Source organism: Falco biarmicus, chromosome 7 (assembly GCF_023638135.1).
Source record: "Falco biarmicus isolate bFalBia1 chromosome 7, bFalBia1.pri, whole genome shotgun sequence".
Classification (NCBI taxonomy): domain Eukaryota; kingdom Metazoa; phylum Chordata; class Aves; order Falconiformes; family Falconidae; genus Falco; species Falco biarmicus.
Genome location: NC_079294.1, coordinates 36,201,474 through 36,226,995, shown reverse-complemented (window position 1 = coordinate 36,226,995; position 25,522 = coordinate 36,201,474). Strand labels below are relative to the sequence as shown.

General features: G+C 39.6%; 1 long non-coding RNA gene across 4 annotated transcripts in view; it reads left to right on the top strand.

Moving 5' to 3' along the window:
• The window catches only part of LOC130153057 (uncharacterized), a 166,886-nt gene that overhangs the window by 29,069 nt on the left and 112,295 nt on the right, over positions 1-25,522 (top strand). For all 4 annotated transcript variants that reach the window (XR_008823198.1, XR_008823199.1, XR_008823196.1 and 1 more), the window contains exon 3: positions 9,572-9,679. This is a non-coding gene — a long non-coding RNA (uncharacterized LOC130153057). The remainder of the gene's footprint in view (positions 1-9,571; positions 9,680-25,522) is intronic.

The window sequence follows — 25,522 nt, the reverse complement described above, 5'->3', positions numbered from 1 at the left end:
ATGAAAGCCACCTGTTGGTGAAGTCTTTTAAAATATACATATAAATATTTCTGTCAGTGCTGTTGCATCAGTTCTTTGTCAGGATATCCATTACGGCATGACACATTCATTTGGAAATGGTCAGAATATATATAGGCCCAGTTCCAGCAGAATGTGAGCATGTGACCAATGCTCTTGCTTTCAGTTGCTCAAAAAGCCAGTTTGATGCAATGTTTAGAAGTGAATGCCATGCTAAGATCGCTTTAATGATAGAGATTAAAAAAAAAATCTAAGTAGAATTTTTTTCAGGATAAGGTGCGTGTAGAAAGCGAAGTCTAAGCTGTGTGTATTTGAGAGATCAGTCTGAAAGATTAAGGACAGAAAACACCACGATACCTAATGCCTTGGTAGGGGTAGGATTTAATGGGTTTTGATGTATTCCAAATAAATTACATTCTGAGCAATGAATTTTGGGACATCAACAATCACTTCATAAGGCTGATGCATTTCAATTTTAAACTGGTTAAGTCAGAGGGCACGTTCACTTCAGTTGACCTACCATTCACCCTGATCTCATCATTACTGTATATTAGCATTTGTCTAATATAATGACAGCACATATATAAAGATGCAGACCAGACTTAGAACTTCCTACAGGCATGATCCTAAGGCTTGAGTGTCTTGTTTGTTTCTAAGTAACATCTGTTGGGAAAAATCATTACATCTGGCAATAGATTTGTTTTGACATCTGAGACCAAACTTTCCTGGATTTTCCTTTTTCTCTTCTTCCTTCCTGCCTGTCTTTCCTGTTTCTCCACTGAACCACCTTGCAGTCATTGCTGATGCTCATCACTGTCCTTTCTTCTTGCTGGTGACAGTGGGAGCAGCCAGCAGGGCTTGGCTTGACAAGTACCAAATGAAGCTTATATGTGCCAGAAACATCCACCTGTGTTAGTGACAGCCACTAGCTTACCAGGTATTGTACCAAAGTCCCTTGAAAGAGGACTTGTAAGTGTGAATGACTGTGAAACCAGTTGTCTTTTGCTGCCCTTAATGTAGAACCGTTCAGAGTTTTAAAATTGCAGCTTAACTTTTGAGTTTGAAGAAAGCTTTCTTTGTAAATTTCCTGGCCCAAAGTGCTCTTGCTTCATGCTCTTGCCACGGTACTCTGTTGGTTTGTCCTGGTTCGAAGGAATAAATCCTGTTTTAAATTTCCTTGGTTTCTTATAACAAAGGGCTCTGGAGGAAAGAAAATCTTTTAATCCTCCCAGCAATAACCTGACATGACCTTCTAAACACACTATTAACTCAAAAATATTAGCAATATTTTGTAGCTGTCTTAAGAAGAGCTTACAATAGAGATGGACCAAATATTTAGAAGAATAAATGTACTCTGATCTGAAGAAATTAATATCCACAGCACAATTACATGTTGAAAAAGGACTAAATGTTAGAAACTATTTAAAAAGCTGTGCAGTGGGGTATTGTTCAGTAGCACTGGCAGAGCACAGCTAGTTTTCTGCATGCTCTTTCTAGGCTTGTGATTTCCTAACTGCCTTAGCACAAATTGCTTGCCTTCTCTGTGTTCTTTAGTTGCTCCAATCTGTTTTGCCTTTCCTTCATAAGTACCAAGCTTTTAGAAAATGTTTAGAGGTTTTTTTTTTTTAATATCCTCAATATGAGATATTTCTTAGAAAATTTGCAGGAGGAGACAATTTTCTGCAAATCGGATCTCTCTGCTATGTCAGTAGGCTGCAAACAATTGCACACAGCTTAAATGTCAAATAGGTATTTTGAAAAAAATCAATGCTGTTGTACTAATATAAGTACATTAACCTAACTTGTTTGGAAAGAAACTTACAGCACTAAAGCATCACAAAGGTAACAACTTAAAATTAGGTATCCAGCTCTCTACTCTGACTGGGGGCAGGGAGACATACCATCACATAGCATGCATAATAGAGAAATTCAGAGAAAAGTCGGTAGGAAAAGCTAAAGAGAACAAATTCATATTCGCTTTCTGTCACTTGGGTTAAGATACCTAAATTCAGAGATAAAATAGGGGTTTGGAGCTAGGAGTTGGTTTGTTGTTTGCATTTTGGTATGCAGCAATCAGCACATGGGCATTCTCTCATAAAATTACTTGAATAACTCCTCCAGCCTTTAGTCAATCATACTCCATTATGAATTTCCATCAGATATCTGATCTATACCCAGTGAAGTCAGTGAGAGTCAACTGCATCTAGCATGAAGCGTGAAGTAACTGACCCATGGAGAGACTGGGGAATATGATGCCCCAAAGTGGGATGTACACAGGTACCCCGTGCTGATATGTGCTGGCAGGCTGCTTCAGAATGGGTAATAACCATGTTCTCAGGAAAGTACTTCAAGGGTGGAATTCCCACTTCTTCAAATTCAGATTTGAACATAATAAGCCGTCCCAATTAGAGCAGATACTTGATGCTGAGTCCTCCTGGTTGTGAGGACATTTTGGGGTCAAGGAGTATGATATGGAGGAAGGGTGGCAGGAATGGTCAGGTATGAATTCCCTGTGTCTTTGGTGGCCCGTTCTTGCAGCCCAGGCCCTCTTTCATGGCAGAAGAGAACCACTGGCATTGTGGAGGCTGGAGCAGCGGCTCCACTGGCCATGCCGCTGCCTCTGATACAGCACGGCCCTGTCATGGCTGCCAAGGTAGCCATAGTGTCCCTGTTCGCGGCTGGGATCGGCGGCAGTCTGGTTGCCAGGTCTGATCAGTGGCCCCTGCTCCTCAGTCTTGGCACAGTTTTATTCTCTCACAGGCAAATCCTGAGTGGTTTGGTGTCCGTATTCACGTTTTTGGACACTTGTACTGCTGTGTCATCCTACCTACCGTGAAGATGGCTGAGGCTGCCTTCTGTTCCTGGCTGGTGGTGAGTGTGCTCTCCCCTCTCCTGCATGGGTTTGAAATAGCCTCTCCAGTCTGTGTTCTCAGCCACAGCAGGTACAGTCTAATTAACTCTAATTCTTGGAGAACACCTTACCTAACATGCTAAGAGGTCATTTAGAGGAAAGTGTGGCAGGGACGCATCTCTGCCCTGCTGACACTACCAACTTTGCAAGGAAGCCCTCTGGGGTCTCACCCCCCAGATTATTCCCCCTTAGTCCTAGTAGCTACCCAGTGCATGGGCCTCACAGGTTACTGCTGCAGGGAAGAGATTGTGATAACCGTCAGATATGTCCTTGAGACAGTCCTACTTAATGAAAATCATATTCCATTAGTCATAATTTCTCTGAACACCCTTAAGTGTTTCTCCATTCAGTTCCAAGTCCTCCAGCAGCCAGCACTTTGCCCAAAAAGCTTTCTCATTTTCTTTGTGGGCCATATTTCTGTCTTCACTAGCCTCTGTGGACCCATCTCTGGACTGCCTTCTTGTGCTCCTGCATGTTTTTTGCTTCTGACAAGGAGTAGTTGTTGTAACAAGCAAAGTCCAACTCCCATTTCTGCATTTGACTCTGGGGAAGATCCCTCAGGCTGCACAGCCCAGCTCCTCCTCCAGTCTTGTCATGCCAATTTGTGATTTAGCCTGTAGCTTCTATTGTTATATTTATTGCTAAACAAAAGGAGTATTTTCTTGCTGCCTCACTTAGGCTGAGTAGAAGATAGTTATGTCCACCAGCTTCCATGAGTTTTGTGGCTGCCTGCTGATCAGAAGGCTTGCTTGCTGAGCACCACCTCATCTCCAGCAAGGCAGTACGCAGGGAGCTTGATGGCCTGGCAAATTCAGTAATTTGCCCCAAGGCCATATGGATCTTGTATTATCTATGGCTTGTAATGGGCTGCATATTCCTCACTGATTTAGTGGTTGACTTGTGATGTTTTTGGATGAGTCAAATCTCTGTAATAGTGACACTACATCTATGTATGTGGTAAATGTGAAAGAAAACAGATGCCTATAAAAATCACTCAGTCTGATTTGGAATGATGAGCAGCATTATGATTAATCATAGCTGTACAGCTAATGTGTAGTATCTCTACAGGATGGGGAGGAAATTGTTTGTTTCACACCTACATGACTTTTACCTTAATACTTGGATTGTTTTTTAAAGTCAGCCCAAAATACTCTAGAGTTAAGTGTAGGACTATTTATTTGGGGAGTAATGGTCCAATCACTACTGTATTTTAAAACTTCTAGTACAGTCTTTTCTACATTGAATTTTTCTGGCAGTATCTGCACTGTGCTCATATGTAAAAGGAAACTCATAGTAGTTTCCCAGTAGCCACTGAGCAAGTGTCATCTAGAAATGTGGAAAGAGAGCGTAGCAGTTGTTTCTCAATAGATTTCTTCTAATACAATATGAATCTATTTGGTGCTGTTCTTATAAGGTGTCTCATACCAAAGCTGAAACATTTGCTGAATGCTAGATTAAGGACAGAATCCTACTCCAGACTTAATCAGACACTCTGAAGCACAGAGTTTCCAAATTCCTGAGATCAGAAGGCAAAGAATTTTGCAAAGAAGTATCAGCCAAGTCCTATTCCTGCAACACTGGAGGTTGAATAAGGAAAGAGCAGCAGTAGAAAGTAATAGCTGAACAAAGAAAAATGAAAGGTCTGACCCTATGAACTAGCTTTAAGGTCATGAACAGGATCTTACAAAATCAATGCACATTCATTACTGGAAGAAGCCAGAATGAAATCTTCATCACAGGGCATGTGTGATGAGTCAGATCTGGTCAAGTGGTGTATACGTGCAAAATTCTGAATAAACTGGAGTCTGCTAATCAAATTAACAGGCAGTGAAGGGAGAATTTCCATAATAAAGCCTGTAATTTCCTGGAGAAACTTCTTTAGATTGCTAAGGACAATTTGGACAAATCATGAGACTGTCACTTCTTTCACAGTACTCTGTGTGCACTGGATTTTGGGAGATGGACAGAGTCTGCAGTGCAGATACATTCTTTTGTTGACTTACCTGCTTTGGTGTCAGGACTGAGTAACTCTTATGCTCTGTAGAACCCTCTTGAGACCTTGTCCTCTGACTTAAATAAAGACTACAGAATGTTCTAAATGCAGTAACAAAGGTCTGGGGTTTTTTTTGGTTTTTTTCTTTTTTTCAGAAGCGCATAAGATGTAAGTTGGTAAATAGACACTGAGAGTAGGTGTTAGATATCTTTCATTTTTTTGTACTAGTTTTTGAAAGATGGCATTTTTCAGAATAATGTGAGAAGGCCTGGAACATGGATTTATTCCTGTTGGAAGATCATTCTGCAAATGGCTCCAAATTGCAGTAATTTAGAAATCTTGAGGTTCTTTCTATATTTGGATTTGTACGTTCAGCAAGCTTTTAGTACAAATATATGAATCTTTAGTAATTACTTTAGTTCATGAATAGAACCTTAACTGAGCTGACTACATGAATGTACCTTACAGTGTTCAGGCTTTGTGAGACATTTCTGCTAAATCGGCTTATGAATTTCCTTTTGATGAGCTTAATTGTTGACAGATTTTTCAAAAGCCAACAACAGCTTGCTTTGCTAGCTAGTATTCATGTGAACTGGGTAGTCTTGTGAATTCCTTTATTCAATTTGCATCATATTTTGCTTCTACTGTAAGATGAAGTGAAATCCTTTGTAGTGAAACTAACAATGTTAGACATTATAAAGACATCTATCCAAATAAAATTAAAAAACCCCAGAAAAATCACCTTCCCAGCTTGTCCTTCAAGATCTGAGAATATGCAAAGCTAGAAAAAAAAAGATAATTTTTCTTTTTTTTTCCCCAAAGGGCTATTTGGAAAAAAATCCTAAATAATGAGATGTGATCTCTTACTCAGTGAAGATACTGGTTTCTTCAGCAGAGCTGTAACTAGGCTTTTCATTTGAGATCCCTCAAGTCAGAATGCATTGCAAACACTAATATATTCATTAAATCAACAAAACAAACAAGCTGTTCTGGCCTTTCACATGAAACAGAAAAATTCTGCATCTTATCTATCCATAGATTTTGGTTGTTGTTGGTAATATTTTAGACTTTCTATTTTTGAATACTGTTTCCTGAGAGTATAGATTGGAAGAGAGTGAAATCTAAGCTGAGCAGTGGGATCTTTAGCTATAATGATGATTGTGGATATCTGAGTGAAGTGAAGCATGTAGAAGCCTCGAAAATAACTGACCCTGTTTTCCTCTGAACATTTCTGAAGAATTCTGTTCCGTTAATAATGCCTTAAAAGTAATAAAGACTGGGATTTGTGGATTCTAGCCAAATGAGGCCACATCCTACAGTCCTTGCTTTGTATTACTGGAGTAAATTTCCCATTTGTTCATGGCAGGATGGGGACTAAGGACTGAGTAAGGGTGGCAGGATGGGAATTGGTTTGTCACCTCTGAGAGTGCGTTTGCAAACTGCTGGAACCACAAATGAGCTCAGTGTTTAGCAAGATGGTGGATGCCAGCATGAAGCTTGGAAGTGCCAATTTTAATTAAAAACTGCATTTTCAAATCAAGTTCCTAGTTAACAATGGGTGGGAAATTCCTCCCACCATGTAAACTTTCTGAATGCTGTATTGACTGGCAAGATGGGTGCAGCTTCTCCTTCCACAAAAGTGCTGCTACCATCATCTTCCCCTTCACCTCCCCCACCAGAAGAAAAAGACTACATTGTTTGTGGAGTCTCTCCTTGTTCACGTCCTGCATTTAGGCCAGAATAGACAGAATTTATTTTGTCCTCCCCATCCCCCTTCCTTCATTGTTAACAACGGACTGAACACATGAGATTAACATGGCTCTTGACATGGCTCAGTTGTTTGCCATTTGGAAACTACCGATTCTTCAGTTGTATAATTAAAAAAAAAAAAAGTATCAAAAGATTAAATCATTTTCTGTTTATTCCAAAGACAGGGAGAACAGAGTAGTAGAGGAGAGATGGGGGAAGCCAACAACAAAAACCAAATTAGTTTAAGAACCAGCATGTTCCCCTTACTTTAAGGAACACAGTAAACATTTCAAAAGTGCATGCCAGCTCATTATCTAACTCAGTCTTCATTGACTTCATGAAAAACAGCAGCAGTTAAGCAATGTTTGCCAAAAGCAAATTTGGGTACATGCATTGCTAAAAAATATGTGACATCCGCTCTGTACAGGTTCCTTAATCTGCCACACAGGGGCAAATCAACATTTCATCATTATCATTTCTCTCTGTTTAGCCCTTTCATGATAGCTCTTCTAGTCTGTTTTGCTCATTGTTTATCCAAAACTGTGGTATGACGTATGATTTGAGTTGTTGGCCAGAAACTAACCTCTCCAAGTGTTTAAAGATATAGACACAACTTCAGTACTATAATCTTGAATGCAATATCTGTTTGCAAGTATCTTTTTTGTGAAGTTTATTGGTTAAAAAAAAATCTTAAATGGATGTGGGCTATTTATGAATTCCTTCTTTATGTAAGTTTTAAGATTTAGTTTGCCATTAATTTCACATATTTTTTTAATGAACATTCTTTTCTAGTTTATGAATAATATAGGTAGCTTTCTTTTTCAGTTTGGTGTGGCATTTGTAGTTTACTGTAACATTATTGAAATTACTGTGACAAAGCATTTGAACATACTGTATATTCCAATATCATAATTTATTGTGATAACAAATGATACAGCAGATTCCATGAGTTGTTCTGTATAGTTAAGTTACCCATTCTTTGGGAAACACATACCTCTGTATGTCCAAAATATGTAAATCCACGGATATCTGGAATCCTATTGAACTTGGTTTCCTTTGGAAGTAACTCTTTACTCAAGAGAAATGCAAGCATCTGTTGAACAATTGTTTTATTAAATAGTTTAAAGACAAGTTTCCTTTGGAAAACATGCAGCCTTTTTCCCAGAGCCCTCACATTATCTGGTGTGCAGGTTTGTGTCCTATGGGCATTAATTTCTCCCATCTCATCTCTCCCTTCAAAATTAGCAAGCCATTTTAGTACACTTTATCTGAGTTTCAAATCTATATACATGCTCTTCTGCCATATGTTTAAAATTCAAAGTTGCTGTTCAGTTGTGATCATGTTAGTCTATTCTACATAGTGTATCACACTCTTACTTTTTATGAGTAAAAGGTATAGAAAAAAAGCATGTTTACTTGCTTTCTAAATATACAGTTTCTGATTTTTTTTTAAAAACTTTGATTCAGAATTTTTTAATGAAATGGAGCATTCTGTTGCTAGAAAACAATGCCACTTTCTTACGGCTTTTTAAACATTTATGTCATTTTTCTTTGGGGAAAAATGAAACAGCTGGTGAAATCAGCATTTCAAAATGGAAAAAAGTTTGCTTAAATAAACATCCATTTAACATTTTATCAAAAGATGGAAAATGCTGGTGAAATTTAAATCTCTTCATCTTCCCTAATTCTCCCTTCTTCAAACATTCCCCTTGTTATTGTTGAAATTGTAAATCCTCATGAGGACCAGGTGACAGAATGCAGATTTTCTTTTTCTCTCTCTCTTTTTTTTCCCCGAGGTAGTTATGTCCAAACCAGAGTATATCAATATGTTCCAATATTTATTTCAGGCTTTTCTTTGTTGTTCAGCAAAGATTGCTTCACTCCCGTGGTGTGGTTACTTCAGTCAATGCAGTACAGTCTGGAAAGTACATTGACATGGAAAACCAAAGTGTTACACTTTGAGAGCAGTTTTTAAACAGCAGTAGAAAGGACATTGGCATTGTCAGTCAAAGTAATTGAACTTTAACTATTCGTGTTGATCAGGGAAGTGTCAGAGGAAGAGCATAAGGGGAGCAATACACGCTTGTACCAAAGGTCCTAGCACCTTGCTCCTCACAGCAGTCCTCAGAAGATGCTTATGGAGAAGTGTAAGAAGCAGGGCAAGTACAGAGTGATCCTTCCTGCTGGTATACTTTCCCAGCTTCTGACAGTCAGCAGTTTTGGGACTCCCTGTGCTGAAGTTGCATCTTAAGCATTGTTTTTATGAACCACTGAGTGCGGAAGGAACAATAGGAACAATGGATCACTGTTCAGCATCAGTGGCAACTGCACTTAGAAATAAGTAACAGTGCCACTTCAAAACGCTTGACATGGACAACAGAAACAGAAGAGCCAGGAAATTATGGCAGTACTAAAGCCACACCCATGGCCAGAGGCAACATCTCACAGCTCCTCCAAGTTGTGAACTCCTTAGGAGCTGAGAATCCCTACCATGCAGAGAGGTAGAAGCCAAATTCACCATTATATAATGTAGCAAGTTCAGCCCCTGTGGGATCTTAATGGGACATGGTGTCTTGTTCTTCAACGTAGGGGTTCCTGCCTGTGTGTTCCCGCTGAGGTTTTTGTTTGGTGAGAGTTGGGTGACCTTGCCTCGTACAAATACATGACGGCATCAGTCAGCTGACCTCTGGTGATCAAGACAGACTTCCACATTCTCTCTTAATGTCTTTAGTTCCTGTTCAAGCATATGCCCCATGTAGGATGTAAGCGATCCCATGTAATTTCGTCTGGCAGCTCTCTTTGGAGGCTGTCAGCAGGGCTCCCCAATAAGTAGTTCTACAATAGTCTTCCTGCACAATGCTTGACCTAATATGTGATCAGCTGTGTGTTTCTTTCCACAGCAAAACATTTGGAAAATGACACAGCCTGAAGAAAAATAGGAACTGAAAACCTGGCTCGAGATTTCCTCATGAACCAGTCTGCTCCTCTGCATCTGTAGGAAGGGACAGGTAGGTTGTTGCAAGAGTGCTCTGTGAGCCCCGCTGTTAGCCAGTCTCTTGACTCTGCATGTGGCAGTGACTCCTGCTGAGTTCCTGTGAGTTTTTTGCATGCAGCACTTCTCCCTGCAAAGTGGCAACATGCTGGGACACAAAGTGGAAGGTCCCATCCTGCTGTGAGCACTGCACAGAATGGGAGGACAGTTGTGATGGGTAGGAACTGAGCTGCGATGGTGTTGTGGGTAGTTCCTGCTGTGTTTGGAGTCAGTATGTGTATGTTTGAAGTTTACTGGGGATGCAGAGTAATAATGCCAGCACAGGTTTCTGAACAGTTCCTTGCTGCATAAATAGCCCCATTCATTTCAGCAAACTGCTCTGAATGTAACCCAGCTGCCAGAGTATAGTCATATGCCTATGCAGCTCTTCCTTGTTTTATTTAATTTTGCTCTTCCAAAAATGTCACTGAAGCTCCCAGAAATTTTGCTTGGGTGAGGACTGTGTTAAATCATCAAAAAATTTCAGGAGCTGAGACCAGATAAGAATGAAAATTGTAACAGTGTCCACAGTAATCACAATTGAAACCAGTTTTTGCACTAAAGTAATCTGTCTTCCTTTTCCTGATGTGATGTTGTGAATGGCAGTACCTTGTTTCCTTTTGCAGTCCCAGTATTTTTACTGCGTCCTTTATCTTTGTCTTTTGGGAAGAGCAAATAAAAACAAAGTTTTGCTTTACATTTTTGTTTGAAGATAAACTGGAACATTTTAACAGACTAGCTTTAAATGATTGTTTACTTTTGCAGTGGTCAGGGCCAGTACTCAGGGCTATAGCTACAGGGCTAAACTCCTGTGTTCCTTCTTAACAATTTAGGAGTCAATATTTCTGAAAGTGTGGAAAGGATGGCATTGGTGCAAAGCACTGGGTGTGCTGCCCACTTTGCCTGAGAGAACTGCAAGACTGAAAGAACAAGAGTGATGTAGGTCAGTCTTGGGGAAGTGGCAGAGCACGATCTGTGAATTATACTGATGTATACAGATATGTGAAGAGGGATTTTCTTTCTTTCTTCTTTTTTTTTTTTTTTTCTTTACTGGATAAACTTTCACTACCTGCTAAATTTAGACTCATTTCTGAGAAGCCAGAGCTGAACCACACCCTTGAAATATGAAGGGCTCTTGCATTAAACCATTGTGCTACCCAGAGGGCTCAGTCAAATAAGGACAAGTTTGCAGGCAGGTGCAATTGCCTTTTAGAAAATTGATAGATGGTGCTTCTGCATGCTGTAATGTGTTGTTTTTAGTCTTTACAAAATACAGCTTGCATTCTGTTAAAACTAGTAACAAATCATGCATCTGGAACAAAGAGGATTGGAGCTGAGCAATATATTACATTTAACTGCAATCTGGTTCAGATCCCCTGATTCCTTTCAGTTTAAACTGCAACAAATATACTCCTCGTCTTCAGTATTATCACTTGTTGTAGCATTTAACAAAGGTCATAGTGACCCAGAGGAAGCTTAAGAGGAAAGTGTTGTGGTGGATCTTGGAAATGGAGTTTGACTGTGATGACAGTGGGCATGAAGCCAAGCCCAGATCTCCTGCATGTCTTTCGTTTGTACTCTTTTATTTTTCCTTATGCTGGGCTGGATTCAATCATGCAGCCACATTTATGGATGAGGCAGAAATCTGCAATAATTAGTACATCTCTCTTCTCTGATGGCTTTTTTTTCAAAGGAATACTTTAAATTGTTTACTTTTTCTGTGGTTGAATTGTTGAATTAATAACAAAAATGTAGCCACTGTTGAAAAGAACAGTCTTCCAGTGAATGCCTGAACATTTAATTCTGTGCTTAGTAACCACCATCTTGTCAAATCTGGTGACAACCTTTCTCTTAATGGGGATTCATCTGCTCAGGTCACTAGGTTCAACACTGTATTACCCTTTTAAATTTTTTTTAATTATTTATAATTTTATTTGTACTTAAAAGCTGGCTGATTAGACTGGTGCAAAACTCTTTGGGAAGTGATATCAATTCTGGTATCAACTAGTATTCACTTACTGACTTTATAGTGTTTCTGTTTAATGTAGTGAGCAATTTTTTAATAGCTAAAGTATTTCAAAACTTTTAAAAACTAGTAAGAGATGAATCAGTAGAACTCCATTAAATGTTCTGATGGTAACTTATTTCATGGTTCTGAACTGCCAAAGCTATCCTGATTTTCAAAAATTTCAGATATAAACCCTTATTCTTATTAAAATTTATTGAATCTTATTTCACAGACATTTGTGCCATTCTTTATACCATCTTTTGCAACATCAGAGAAACTATCCAAGTAGGCACACATATGTTTAGACAGATTTATAGCTGCTAGTGTTTCCTGGTATAAAATACTCAGAAGGTCTGTTTCTAAGAAATTGTTGGAGCTTTGATGTATCACATAGTTTAAAAAAGTTTTCTTAAGTTTATTTTTAAAGGGCAATGTCCATGTCTTGCACGGTTTTTTTTTTCAAATGCAGAATATTGGCTTTGTAACACACCTTGGTTCTGTGTTTGTCAGTTGTTTGTGCTCAGATCTTACTAATGTATGGATTACCATACTCTTGCATTGATTATGATTCCTCTTTTCTCTGGGCAAGAAATAACCTGCAGTGCCTGAGAAGTATGTGTTCAGGAACGTCGCATACATTACTTATGTTATGTCCAGTAAAAAAATGTTCATATTTTTGAAACACAACCAATTTCTTGCCAGAGCACTTTCTCTGTTCTTCTGTTACGGTTCCTGTAGCGAAGAGATGTTTGGGAGTGGGGTTGCTACTCTCATGTATGTAATAGATTAAATTTCTTTCCCTGTGTCCATCTGGTGTAAATATTCTGCATTTCTATGTCCTTTCATATTTGAAAATATATATATGGATGACTGATTTTTTCCATGAGTTCTGTGGTGCTGTAAATAATACCTGAAGTTTTAAATCTGTGCAATCTCAAAAGACAAAATCTGAAAAGTAAAACCTACAAGCTCAAGTGAACCCAGCTGCTAATGTGTAGAAATAAGCTGGTTTTAACATATTTTTTTTTTATGAAGGTAGGAGTTACTTTTGCAAAGAGAAGTCCTTCAGTGCCTGTGTAGTTCAAATTACCTAATTTTTGGTTTAAATGTAAGTACTCTTATTTTAGTGTTTTATATAATCACAAATATAAATATTTGCTTTTGTTTTGCTTCTAACTGCGTCATATACATCTTTCTATTGCATAGGAAATACTGGTATTACTGACATTATCTTGCAGTGATGTTTCAAATACAAATTGTAGAAATCCAGGTTTTGTGTGATGATATTCTTCGAATTCATGCACTTAGTCCTGGTCATTATTGTATATTCAGTGCAGTGGAAGTCTGAAAGCCCTTTAAAAACACATTAATCACATTAAAATGTTACTAGTGCTGTTCATAACAGCTACAGGACATACGTATCAAGTCACAGTAATATACTTTTCCAGTAAGCTTCCCTTTCCTATCTTCCTCCTACCATTGTGATTTGTATTTGGCTACAAAGGCAACTGTTGTCTTTAATCAAAGAAAGAAAATGTAGTATTCATAGTCTCAGTACAGTTCTGTGATTAGTTTGTAATAAAGTATATTACAAATATAGCTCTGGCATTGTCTCCAGTTAAAAAAAAAAATAAATATTTTATCAGGCCCTTTATTTACCAGAATCACACAGAGTAAAAGTTTAACTATCATGTCAAGGCTATCTTCTCAACAGCACAACAGGCAAATTTAAGTGAATTAGAGAACAAAGTACAAATGTGTTTGCAACCAGCATTTCCCTGAGATAATTCACATTTCACTATGTACTTATGGAATACAACTGTGACACTTAGTTGATGTATACATGCTGAGTAGATAAGGGAGGGGGAATCATGTTGTAACATACTTCCCTCGCTGACTCACAGCCTCTTCAGCACCTTATCAAGTCTTCTATCCAACCCCAACTAATTTCTGCCTGTTTTAAATCTAATTACCCCTGTTTCAAATAGTGCATACAACTAAAAATGTTAGAATTCCACTTATTTGTAAGTGAACTTCCTACTGTGTTGGCTATTATGATCATGGTAGTCAAGCTGGCCGTCTCACAGAAGGCACCTCTGATGAGCTAGCAAAGTTCCTATGGAGCGAAGAGACTTTAGAGACAAAACCTGGCCCTGCTAAAAGTCAATGATGGTTTTGTTGTTGACTCTGATGGCTTCAGAATTTGTAAGAATTGCTTCAATTTGTCCTGCGATCTGCTTTCTCAGAGCATTATGTACAAACAGGTCTTTTCTTCAGTAGCACTGTGGCCCCCTGGACTTTGGGATGGGGGGCTCACATAGGGAACAAGAACAACTCATTGTAAACTTCCTTTCTGGACTGTAGAAACAGACAGGCATTCCTGAGGACACAAATAAGAAGATGCATCATATTATCTGGTGTATCTTAAAATTTCTGATTAAGAATTTAAGAATTTATCCCTAAATATGCCAGTTCTTTTAACTAAGTGACATGTCACCACATTGGTCTAGAACTAATACAGTCACATTTCATTATCTCCTGTGATTCTGTGGAACAAAACCCTTTAAAATCTTGTAGGATGATCTAAATACTTCTTTTTTTTGTGTCTGGTATTATTTTAAATGCCAGAAAAATCCCCAAAGAATTTTAATTTTATTAAGGAAATATATTTTTAAAAAGATTAAAGCTTTGCTTCTGATTGTTAAAGTGGTATTAAAACAAGGTGGAAATGTGTTTGTAGTTAATTCCCAGAGGACTCTGTGTCAGAAGAAATGTCACTCTGTATTCTCCTTTTTAGGAAGGTGGCCTCTGCCAGATGTAAGCCCAGAAATGGCAATTGTCATTCACATAAATGACTAGCAGGTTTATTATGCCAGTCTCTGGGGCCGTCTTGAATTTTCGCAAGAAGCAAAGAGCAGGCCCATAAGAAAAAAGTAATCCTCATGGGAACAGTAAAAATATGTTGGTATTGTTTAATTCTTTCATAACATACTAAATTAATTTATTTGTTTTTGAGCCTTTTAAAGCATAATGCCATCAGGGAATGTGTTTTTCATATAGTTCTCTTACAAATATATTAAAGTTTTAGAGAGAGCAGTCTATGAGTAAACATCACTGGTCATCTACATTGGGTGACTGGGAGACAGAAGGCTTGGTTTTTTGCTGCTTTACATTCTGTATAGTAATTGGCATCAGTGCAAATTGATCTTATCTGTATATTTTGAAATCTTTTTGCACAGATGTAGACAACTGCAGAACTTGCAGGACTGTGGAGTATCGGATTCACATTGTTCATAAGTTCTTGCAAAGCACCCTGTCACTCTGTCATAATACTTACTGTTCAGTAGGTGCTTTTGATGACTTCTCATGTTTGGCTGGTAACGTATAGTTCAGCTGTGTTTCTTCCAAACCACTCAAACGCTGCGTGATATGCTCTAGACTAGGCCATTAACTGAGAGGTGAATGAAACTTACAATCTCCAGTTAACTTGCTGTTCAGTTGCGTTATATGTGTAGGAGAACCCTATTATTTAAGTAAATTGAAGTAAGCTGAAGGGAAACATTCTCTGTTCAATATGCAACGGGTAAAAAAAGAATCTCTTGGTTTTTTTGTTCCCCATCATTCCATTGGTCATTCACAAGGTAATAGTGGCAAAATGCCAACGTTGCAAGAAAAACTAGTTTTACAGCTTTTTGGAGAGATACCAACACCAGAAACTATTATACTGTAATAGCTTCTCTTCTGTTTATATGGAACACTTTTTGATTTCTGAAGCTGTACATGTTAAAGAAGAAAAAAAGCCCAAACTTTTACCAGATGATTCACCATCTTTGCCATTTCTGTAGTAGCTTCCGCTCTCTACTATACATCCTGGCAGGTATTTTGAAGAGTGAAAAAGAGCAGAAGCCATTGAAAGCTTCTGGAGCTGTCAGGTTTCTCCAGATATTATCCGTCTGTCTACTTATTATCTGTAATAATTTTCTGTGACTTGCCATATATATCTAGATATAAAGAAAGCCAGCATATCAATCATTTTTACGAATACTGCAAAGATCAGAGTTAACCTTTGGGTCAAAAACACTTCATTTATTTGGAAACATAGAAAGAAGTTGATGCTTGGACATAGCTTGGCAGGTTTCCCTTAGCATCAGTGGAGCTCTGTCAATTTATGCCATGCTTCTCATTTGCAAAATCCCCCTTACTGAGTCCACTGACTATTCTTTTCAGCAGACTTCATCTTTTTGATTTCCTCTTACTGTTGTCATGAAATGAAACTAGCAATGGTAAGAATAATATAAGTTATATACTTTGCAACAGAGGCAAAAGAGTCTTATAAACTTTTGAATTTAACTTCCAATTTTTTCCCAGACAGTCAACATACTATTTTCCTCTACCAGAATCACAGAATGATCAGGGTTGGAAGGGAACTCTGGAGATCATCTAGTCCAACCCCTCTGCTAGAGCAGGTCGCGCAGAGTCGCATCCGGGTGGGTTTTCAATGACTACAGAGAAGGAGACTCTACAGGCTTTCTGGGAAGCCTGTTCCAGTGCTTTGTCATCCTCAAGGTAAAGAAGTTCTTATACTGAGAAGGAACTGCCTGTGTTTCAGTTTGTGCCAGTTGGCCCTTTTCCTGTCACTAAGCACTACTGAAAAGAGCCTGGCCTCATCCTCTTGAGACTTTCCATTAAGATATTTATATGCATTGATGAGGTCCCCTCTCAGTCTCCTCTTCTCCAGGCTACACAGGCCCAGCTCTCTCAGCCTTTCCTCATCAGGGAGGTGCTCCAGTCCCCTCAACATCTGCATAGCCTTCACTGGACCCCCTCCAGTAGTTCTCTGTCTCTCTTGGACTGGGGAGCCCAGCACTGGACACAGCACTCCAGGTCCGTGGCCTCACCAGGGCAGAGTGGAGGGGGAGGTTCACCTCCGTTCATCTGCTGGCCACACTTTTCCTAATGCACCCCAGGATCCCACTGGCCTTGGCCACGAGGGCTCACTACTGGCTCATGGGCAACTTGCTGTCCACCAGCACTCCCAGGTCCTCCTCCACAGAGCTGCCTTCCAGCAGGTCAACCCCAGCCTGTACTGGTGCGTGGGGTTATTCCTCACTAGCTGCCTTTATTGAACTTCATGAGGTTTCTCCCCACCCAACGTCCAGCCTGTCCAGGTCTTGCTGAATGGCAGCGCAGCCTTCTGGTGAATCAGCCACTCCTCCCAGTTTTGTATCATCAGCAAACTTGTTGAGGTTACCCTCAGTCCCTTCATCCAGGTTGTTGACAAGTAAGTTTAACAGGACTGGACCCAGTACTGACACCTGGGGAACACCACTAGCTACAGGCCTCCAGGCAGGCTCTGCACCATTGATCACAACCCTCTGACCTCTGCCATTCAGCCGGTTCTCAATCCACCTCATCGTCTGCTCATCTAACCCACACTACCTGAGCTTACATATGTTGTGGGAGACAGCGTCAAAAGCCTTGCTGAAGTCAAGGTAGAAAATATGTCCCCTCATCTACCCAGTTAGTCATTCCATCATAAAAGGCTATCAGGTTAGTCAGACATAATTTCTCCTTGGTGGATCCATGTTGACTGTTCTTGATGACCTTCTTGTCCTCCACATGCTTTGAGGTGACCTCCAGGATGTTCCACCATCTTTCCAGGGATGGAGGTGAGGCTGACCAGCCTGTAGTTGCCTGGGTCCTCCTGGTTGCCATTTTTGAAGACTGGAGTGACATTGGTTTTCCTCCAGCCCTCAAACACCTCTCCTGTCCTCCATGACCTTTCAAAGATGATGGAGACTATCTCAGCAATAATATCTGTCAGCTCCCTCAGCACTTGGGAGTGCATCCCATTGGGGCCCCAAGATCAGGACACCCATCTGTGGGTTTGGTTAAGTGAGCTGATAACAAACATGTTAGTCCATGTCTAACAATTCCTGAGTGGTATTAGCCACCAGCACAAGTCCACTATGACCAAACTTGAGCTTCTTAACTTCTCACCCAAATCTTGCTCAATATCTTCCTTGCTTGATCACCATCTTGCCTACTGTTCAGGCTTTTGACCTGGAAAGTCATATTCAACAGACACATTCTCTAAGTCATCACTTTCACATCTTGATGTCTTTTTTTTTTTTTTTTAATATAATTTCTTTAAGATAAGCCATTGTCATCCATCCACATTCATTCAGCTCTGTCCTACCAAATGGGAACTACTTTTCTTTGGGTTTGTGGCCTTTCTTATCTTCAGCCTCTGTTTCACTGTTCAGATGCTATCTCCAAGAAGGGCTTCTAGTTGGCTACTGATAGTGACCTTCATTTCTTGTTTTTTATTTCAGGCAATTACCTTTTTGCTTTCCTTTCTACTACTACTAATGCTTGAAAAGAATTTCCTGTAACCAGCCATTAAAGAAATCTGTGGTCTTACCCTAGACCTTAAAAACTCTGGGTTTTTTTTTGGTCATAGCTAAAAGAAACCTTGGCAAAAACTAGGTTACTAGTGGTAGATCACTACAGGTGGAACTACCAGGTGTTCTATTGTTGCCTTTGGTATTTGTTTCTCTCCCTTTTTATGCCCATAATGTAATTTCATTGGGGCAGAGTGTTATGTGTTTTGCTTACATTGCCACAGTGCCTGACACATTGACGTATTCATGCCTAAATAGTGTTCCTAAGCGTGAAGTAAGGTTAGATAAGCCAGAGCATGTTAGAAAATTTCAGAGTGCCAGTCCTCACTGATTCTGAGCATGTGTCCTGCAGAAGCCATCAGCCTAGGGCAAACTGCAGTAATCACCTGCTACCTTAGCTTCTGTTGGAGGGGCAATAGGTAAGTATGCCACTGAACACTTACATAATGTGGGCCATCTTCAGCACTAAGGTTTTAGCTCCTACATTAAAAAAAAAGTATAAAAGGACTATAGAAGCACAGGGACAGATTCTCTAACAATTGAGTTGTGGGTTCTGTAAGACCCATCTATCTGAAATTATAGAACATCTGGGAAAGAGATGTAGTGGGGCTACTCGCAGCTGCAGCAGGAGCTGCTGAAGAAATCCTGCAAAAAATGTAGCTAGATATTGAAAATATAGAAAAACCAGTACAATTAGGATTAGATAATCCTTCACATGACTGGGGAGCACTAGTATTCATCTGATGAACACTGTGTGCCATAAAAAGAACAAAGGTAATCTGCAAGGTCAGGCTACAATTCAGTGAACCTAGAAAAATGTCCTAGTCTTAAAGATATGAGATGACAATCTCAGTCCATGTTTTTTTATTCCTTAAACTGCAGATTTTAAGTTCAGGAGTTTATAATAGGAATGTTACCTGCAGATGAACTTTGTGTTTTTATAAATAATAGATGCTTCCATGCCCAGGTTTAGTGGTTTTGCACCACCCAGACAAATGCTCACCTGGGCATGAAAGCTCTCTAGTGTTAGAAAACTCAGGAGCCTGAAATGCAAAGGCAGTTCCACAAGAAATGTGGAGGTGAGATACTGAGAACAGAAAGGATGGCCAAAGGATGTTGAGATGAAGAAACAAAAGACAGAAAACTAGCTAGAAAGGCTGATAAGTTGAGAGACTTGTTTTCTGAAGAGAGGGAGAAAAACAGGGGCTTGAATACAGATGGTTAGATATTACAGAAAATGGGAAAAGGGGAAAGTATGGTTCTTGGTTTTTCCTTCTGAAATGTCTATTTATAGCTTTTCAATGCTGTGATGATGAACTTTAACTTTTGGGTAAACTGCTGCAAGTCATCCCCTTTCACTTTCAGTGAATCCTCATTTTTGGGGGGAAAACTTATAAGCATGTCACTGTTCCCACGTGCAGATATGAAATGCCTAGTCAAGCTCTCAAGCATTAGCATACTTGAGATCATAACAACATGTATACCTCTTCAGGAACATGAATCTTAAATTGACTGTCTGTATTTTCCTGTGGTCAGGAAAAGAAATGGCTAAAAGGGGAATTTGTTTTTCCAGACTGTGGAACAAAGAGTACAATGTTTGAGAGTAAAACAGATTGCTTGTATTCAAGAAATGTGTAAAATACTGTGAAATATAAAAGAAGAACACCCTTTCCTTAGGACTTGCAAAGCCTTTGCATCTTTCCGTGTTTGTAACAGACTTGTCAAACTTTAGCTTTTAATTTAAAGCTCCTTTTATTTATTTTCACTGATTTTTTTATTACAGCAATAATTTTTTTCATGGGCTTAAGAATTAAACAACAAGTCTTAAAACAACTGATTCTTTGTAAGCTGCTCTTCTGAGATTCCCACCTTGAGTTAGCTATGTAAAGCATGAGCAGTCCTTACAATACAGAGGGAAACTAACACCCCTGCTGGTTACCAGTTTGTGATGTAGTGAACATGAGTTGAATTAGCCTGAATGCCTTCTGTGGTGGAAAGTGTTAGGATTTACTTCAAACTGTAAAGAGTCAAATACTTAAGAGAGAACCCGCAGCGAACTGTAAAATGCTTTATTAGTGTTGTCAAAAATTAGTCACTAGAAACCAGCAACAACTCAGATTTTCCCTTGTGGTATGTTTCTTGCGAGAACAGTGCAGACTGTGTTACGCAAATCTGAATCACAGGCAATCCCCACAGTGTGGTATGGAATCACATTGTCCCTATACTGGCCTTTGGGAAGGATGGATGTCCTGGAGGTCCTTAGTCCAAAGAGATTGCAGGCAATGTGTCCAGGTAGGTCTCATCACTGAAGCACATATATGTCTAAAACTTATTTTCTGTCTGTCTCTCCTGTTACCTGCTTTGGGTCCACTGAGATGATCAGGAAATAGAAGGGACTACTTCCTGCAGCCTTGGGGATATTGGGCGTACAAGACTAGATTTTCTAGCAGTGTCCAAGAAGAAAAATGGCAAGGGGGAAGAAACATCTTGCTCTCCCCTCCCTTCCATTGCCAAACCCCACCATCAAACCCAAGAAATACTGTACACAGGTCAGAGACAAACTCACTGTTTATTTCAAGCTACTGTTAAGAAGCTGTTATTTATTTAAAACTTCAAACAAGGTTACAAAATCATAAGCATAAAAATCAGCAAAGGATGTGCTCTTTCCCCCATCATAACATCAGCCTCAGTATGACTAATTAGCAGGGGCCTGCAGCAATCAGAAAAACCCAAAACTTTTCTCTTTCTTCACAAAGGTTTTTAAGAATAAAACTCATAAATATTGAAAATACCCAGGACAGGAGATGAAAGAGCTCACAGTGTCACTGTTAGAACCTGGCTTTCCCTTGACTCCCTCATAGTAAAGCCTTTCAAGCTGGATCCAGAGAAGACTTGTGCATGCAGAAATGTCTTTGTTTTACTTAGTACCAGCCAATAGTGGACAAAATACTTCTGATATGACAATGATATTTTACATATTCTCCTCCACAATAGACATCATGTACCTGTAATACTAGCCTGACTGAAAGTGAAATGAAAGGAGGAAGGAATCAATACTCTATTTTTTGCCCTCAGCCTGTTTGTCTTGTGCATTTTGGGTAGAATTCCTTCTTGGCAATAATGCAGCAGCAGTAATATTGGGAAAACAAGACCAGATGTGGTAGAAAGTATGGCTGGACAGGTGTGTAGTCATTCCATCTACCTATTATAGAAGAATCTCTGCAGGCAAGACTACAGTCAAGACCATGTGTTGGCACGGGTGCCCAAGAAGGGTCTGTCACTTGGCATGTACAAGAGGCTAGCCTTTCTGTGCCTCTGGCTTCAGTGTGGCAACCCACAAAATATCCTCAGGGTTATAGACCATCTCCCTTATTTCATAGTCCATATCACCACAAGGTGCTGGACTCCTCCTGAGAAGGCTCTTGTGTTTGTCTTGTCTGCTTTTTGTGGACTTCATGAGATAGACAGGGCTAAACGCTTGAGGCCTGCTTGTCCCAGGCATAGCTGCACTGGAAAAATGCTAATGTTCAATTGTATTGGGCAGAGCATGCCCTGCCCAAAGGCTGACTTGCACTGCTGGCTTTAACTCCTTCATGCTGGGCTGTCCTAGCCTATGGGCTAGAAAACAAACTGATGGAGGAGTTAAGGTCCTGCAGAACTTGGTTATCAGGTTGGGAAGAGGGGTGAAATCTCCCTCTCACTTCAGCAGTCCTGCATAGTAGAGCCTTTAGACTTTGGTGATGGAGAAGGAAACATGTCATTTGGTTTGAATAGGCAGTTCCTCTGCATTCCTTTTGGTGTTAGTTTCCCTTGTTTAGTGTGTGGGTATCGTACATGACAATGGGAAAGAGAGAAATACTGTAGAAAAACAAACAGGGAAAGAGAGAAATACTGTAGAAAAACAAACAAACAACTCCTCCCTCTCTAAAAAAAAAAAAAAAGGGATGGGGGCAGAGAAAAAAAACAAGCAATAAGAAACTGTGGTTGTAAAACCACAAAAATTGGCAATGAGGCTCCAAGGCAAGTGTAAGCCTTGAGATTTCTTTTAGCTCTTAAAAAAATAGTTCAACCCCCAAACCCTCCAAAGCACAACAACTCTCTTTCCGTGGATTCCAGTGTAATGATGCTTCCTGCCTCCTGCACCACCACCACCACCACGCACCCTGACCCTCCCCTTCTTTTTAGGAAGATTTGAAAGAATTATTTTAAAGCTTTGGCATAAGTCTTTTTTTGCTGCTTTATGTTCTATAAAGAATGTTAAGTGATTTTTTGCCTGTTTGATTTTTACTTAGAAATTTAAGAAATGCCAAGTCTGTTCTGTTATGGTTTTTCCTGTGTTTTCCTGGATATCTCAGAGGATAGGTATTGATTTCTTTCTCAACAGAACAGCAGGAGTGAATATGCTCCTTCTTTAACAAAGTAAATCTTAATCAAAGCCTGTGTTAGTTGCTGAAAATAAAGAATAATTTTAAACAAAAAAAACCCAAAACCCACCCAAAGACTTTAGAATAATTTCACTTTGCAGTTTCTTTTCCCCAGTTGTTTAGTTTTCACTCTTACTTTTGTAATTCGTGTGGTTAATCATGAGAGTCATTGACAGCAGACTTACTAATGCAAAGGGAGAAAAGTAAGGGGAAAGAAAAACATACAAGGAGGGCTAATATTTAGAAAGGAGCTGCTCTTTGTGCTTCCATATCTATACGTAACATGCTCTGTGGCCCTTTTCTACTTCAGTTCCTTATTAGGTACAGTATGGATAAGAACATGTACACTACTTTTTGTCAAAGTGCATTGAGATACAAGGATGTAAAATTCTACACAAGTTATTCTCCCTGTGTCTTGGAGAAGTGGTATTTGATTCTGTTTGTGTATGAGGGTGATGCAGCCCTATTAACCTTTTTTGGCACCTGAAGTACACAGAGCAAACAAATTATATTAATGAGGAAAAGAAAATCTGATAATTTAAAATTGTGTCCATTAGGTAATCTGTTTTGATATTAGCAATACAAATAAAAAAATTCTAGATACCAGTATCTTGTCCCTGTAAAGCATGTCCTTTTCACAGGCAATGAAAGTGGTGAAACATAAGAAAAGCTATTTTCAATTGCACCTCTGAGGAAGAGGTTATCGGTGATCAGTTTTGGAAATCTTGGCCGACAATTAGTTATGGGTGAGAGTGGGGATAGTAGAAGGGTTAATGCAGGGCAAAGGGCATTACTGTCTATTCATGCTATTTTTTCTGTATGAGCTGGGGAGAATCTGTAAATGCCAAATGGGGCAGCAGTCACCAGTGGAGGCCAAACAACAAAAAAGATCCCTCGTAAAATGTCATGATTCAACTGAATAGATAATCTCTAATGGTATGGGTATTTAGTATAAATGTGCCTCAAAGGTCCTAATTTCAAAATAATTGCAGCATAACTACCATGTAATTAATGCCTTGGGACTCCAAAACTCACTGTATTATGTCTGAGACTAAAAGTTAATAAGCGCTGCAGACATTAAGGTAAATGCTGTATATGGTTTCATGTTCTTTATTAAGATTAAAAAAATCAAATCCATTGTAATTAAGATGAGCTATATACTATAAAACAGGGCTGAAGTTCCTAAAGTAGGATTTAGATAAAAATTATCCAAGTCGAAAGAGATGCGGAACTCTTTCCCCCCCTCTGCCCCTAGCTGAAACTGGAGGTTCCTACATTTCATGAGCATCGATTTGTGAGCACAGATAGATTAAACTGAGATTGAAATGATAGACACCTCCAGCTGGCCCCTGTACTCTACTTTTCTCATGGAACTGGCTGTCCATCTGGCAGGAATGGCTAAACTGCATAGGTAGCTTCTGCTGAGGAGCCAAAGGTTATTAGCAAAGCAAGTGGTCAGAAATTTCCAGGTGCCTGACCATGCCGGACTGTAGATAATTACAACTGAGGAGCTGCTTCGTGGACAATTTGGTCATCTCTGCCACTGTGAGCAGTCATTTATTTAGAGACAAGGTGGGTAGAAAGAAGCAATGGTAACAGGGGGCTTCTGCTATTTGACTTTGACTCACCACCCTCCAGGGACCAACAGTCACTGACTCTTTTGTCTGCACACCCCCCAGAAGCCTGAGTGTTGTCTTTTGTACATGCACCTTAATATGGACAAAGCAAAACAGCTCAATATCTAAATCACATACTGACCTGAAAGGGATCTAAAAATAGAGCATTCCTATGTTTATGTCTTCACGTACCAGTGTAGAAAATAAAAAAGTAGATCAGTTCTGCACGTGCATGAGAACATAATATCTTGTAACTGTAAACGGCAGACAAATATGTTTTGTATGGACTTGCTGAGATGCTCTTTTTGCATTCCAAGTTGAAGCACAGCAAATCTGTTAGTCCAAGTTCCTTCCTTTCTCCCTTTGCCCCATGTCTCTTTGCTAAACTTTGAAATTTTGACATGGTTGAGAAGAATATGGTTGGGTTTTGTGGGCCGCTTATTTGGGATAGGCAAGGATGCTTTGCTAATTTTAAGAGATAAAGCCAAATGTGTTGAAGCAGAATATTTTGACATAAAGTAGTTGGTGTTTGGGTGATGTCAGAAGACATGTAAGAAGTTGTTTAATTTAAAGAGGTAGATGATACATTAGTGTGAAAAAGGGCAAAGCTGTTAGGTTTGTGTCAGGATGGACTTAATCTATTAGGGATGTTCACGTGCTGAGAGATTCAATCATTTCACAAAACAAGGGAGTGGCAGCTGCTGTTCTATTCCTAAAAGCCACGGCAAGGGGTTCCATCCAGCCTGCTGGCCGAGATACTTGAGCAGGAAGAGTGGTAAATGTTTGGTCCCCTTTATCTAATGGGATGAAATCCTACATCTTCCACTGACTGAGTTATACCTAACCTCTAGGCTGTAAAACTAGTCTTGGTTTGTGTGGCAGAGCATTCTTCGTCTTACTCCGTGAAGCTTTTTCTGCTGTGTAGGCAGTAGTTGACTATTCACTGTGTCAGAGGAAGAGTGTGCATATGAGGAAAGAGGGCTCCTTGGACACAGATTACACAAAGAGATTTGTGTTTCTTCTCTCTGTTCCTGGGGCATATTGTGCATTTTGCATGAAACTGCTGTTTGATACAGTACAGTAAAAGTCCTGGTAGAAGGGGAGAAAGGGATGCCTCCTTACTTCCAAGTAAGCTACCTGCTGATCTTGTTGTGCCTCAGGTTTTGATGTCTGTTTTGGGCCCAGAGCTTCTTGACATTGGAAAAAAAAAAAAAAAAAAAAAAAAGACAGCTCAAAGCTCGAGGCATTGAGCATACTTGTAAGTAGGAAACTTTGGAGATCTGACTTCGAGCTCCCTTGAACTAAGGAAAGAAATGAGATCCTTTACTGACTGGGCAACTACTGGGTGATTATATGAAGACAGGAATC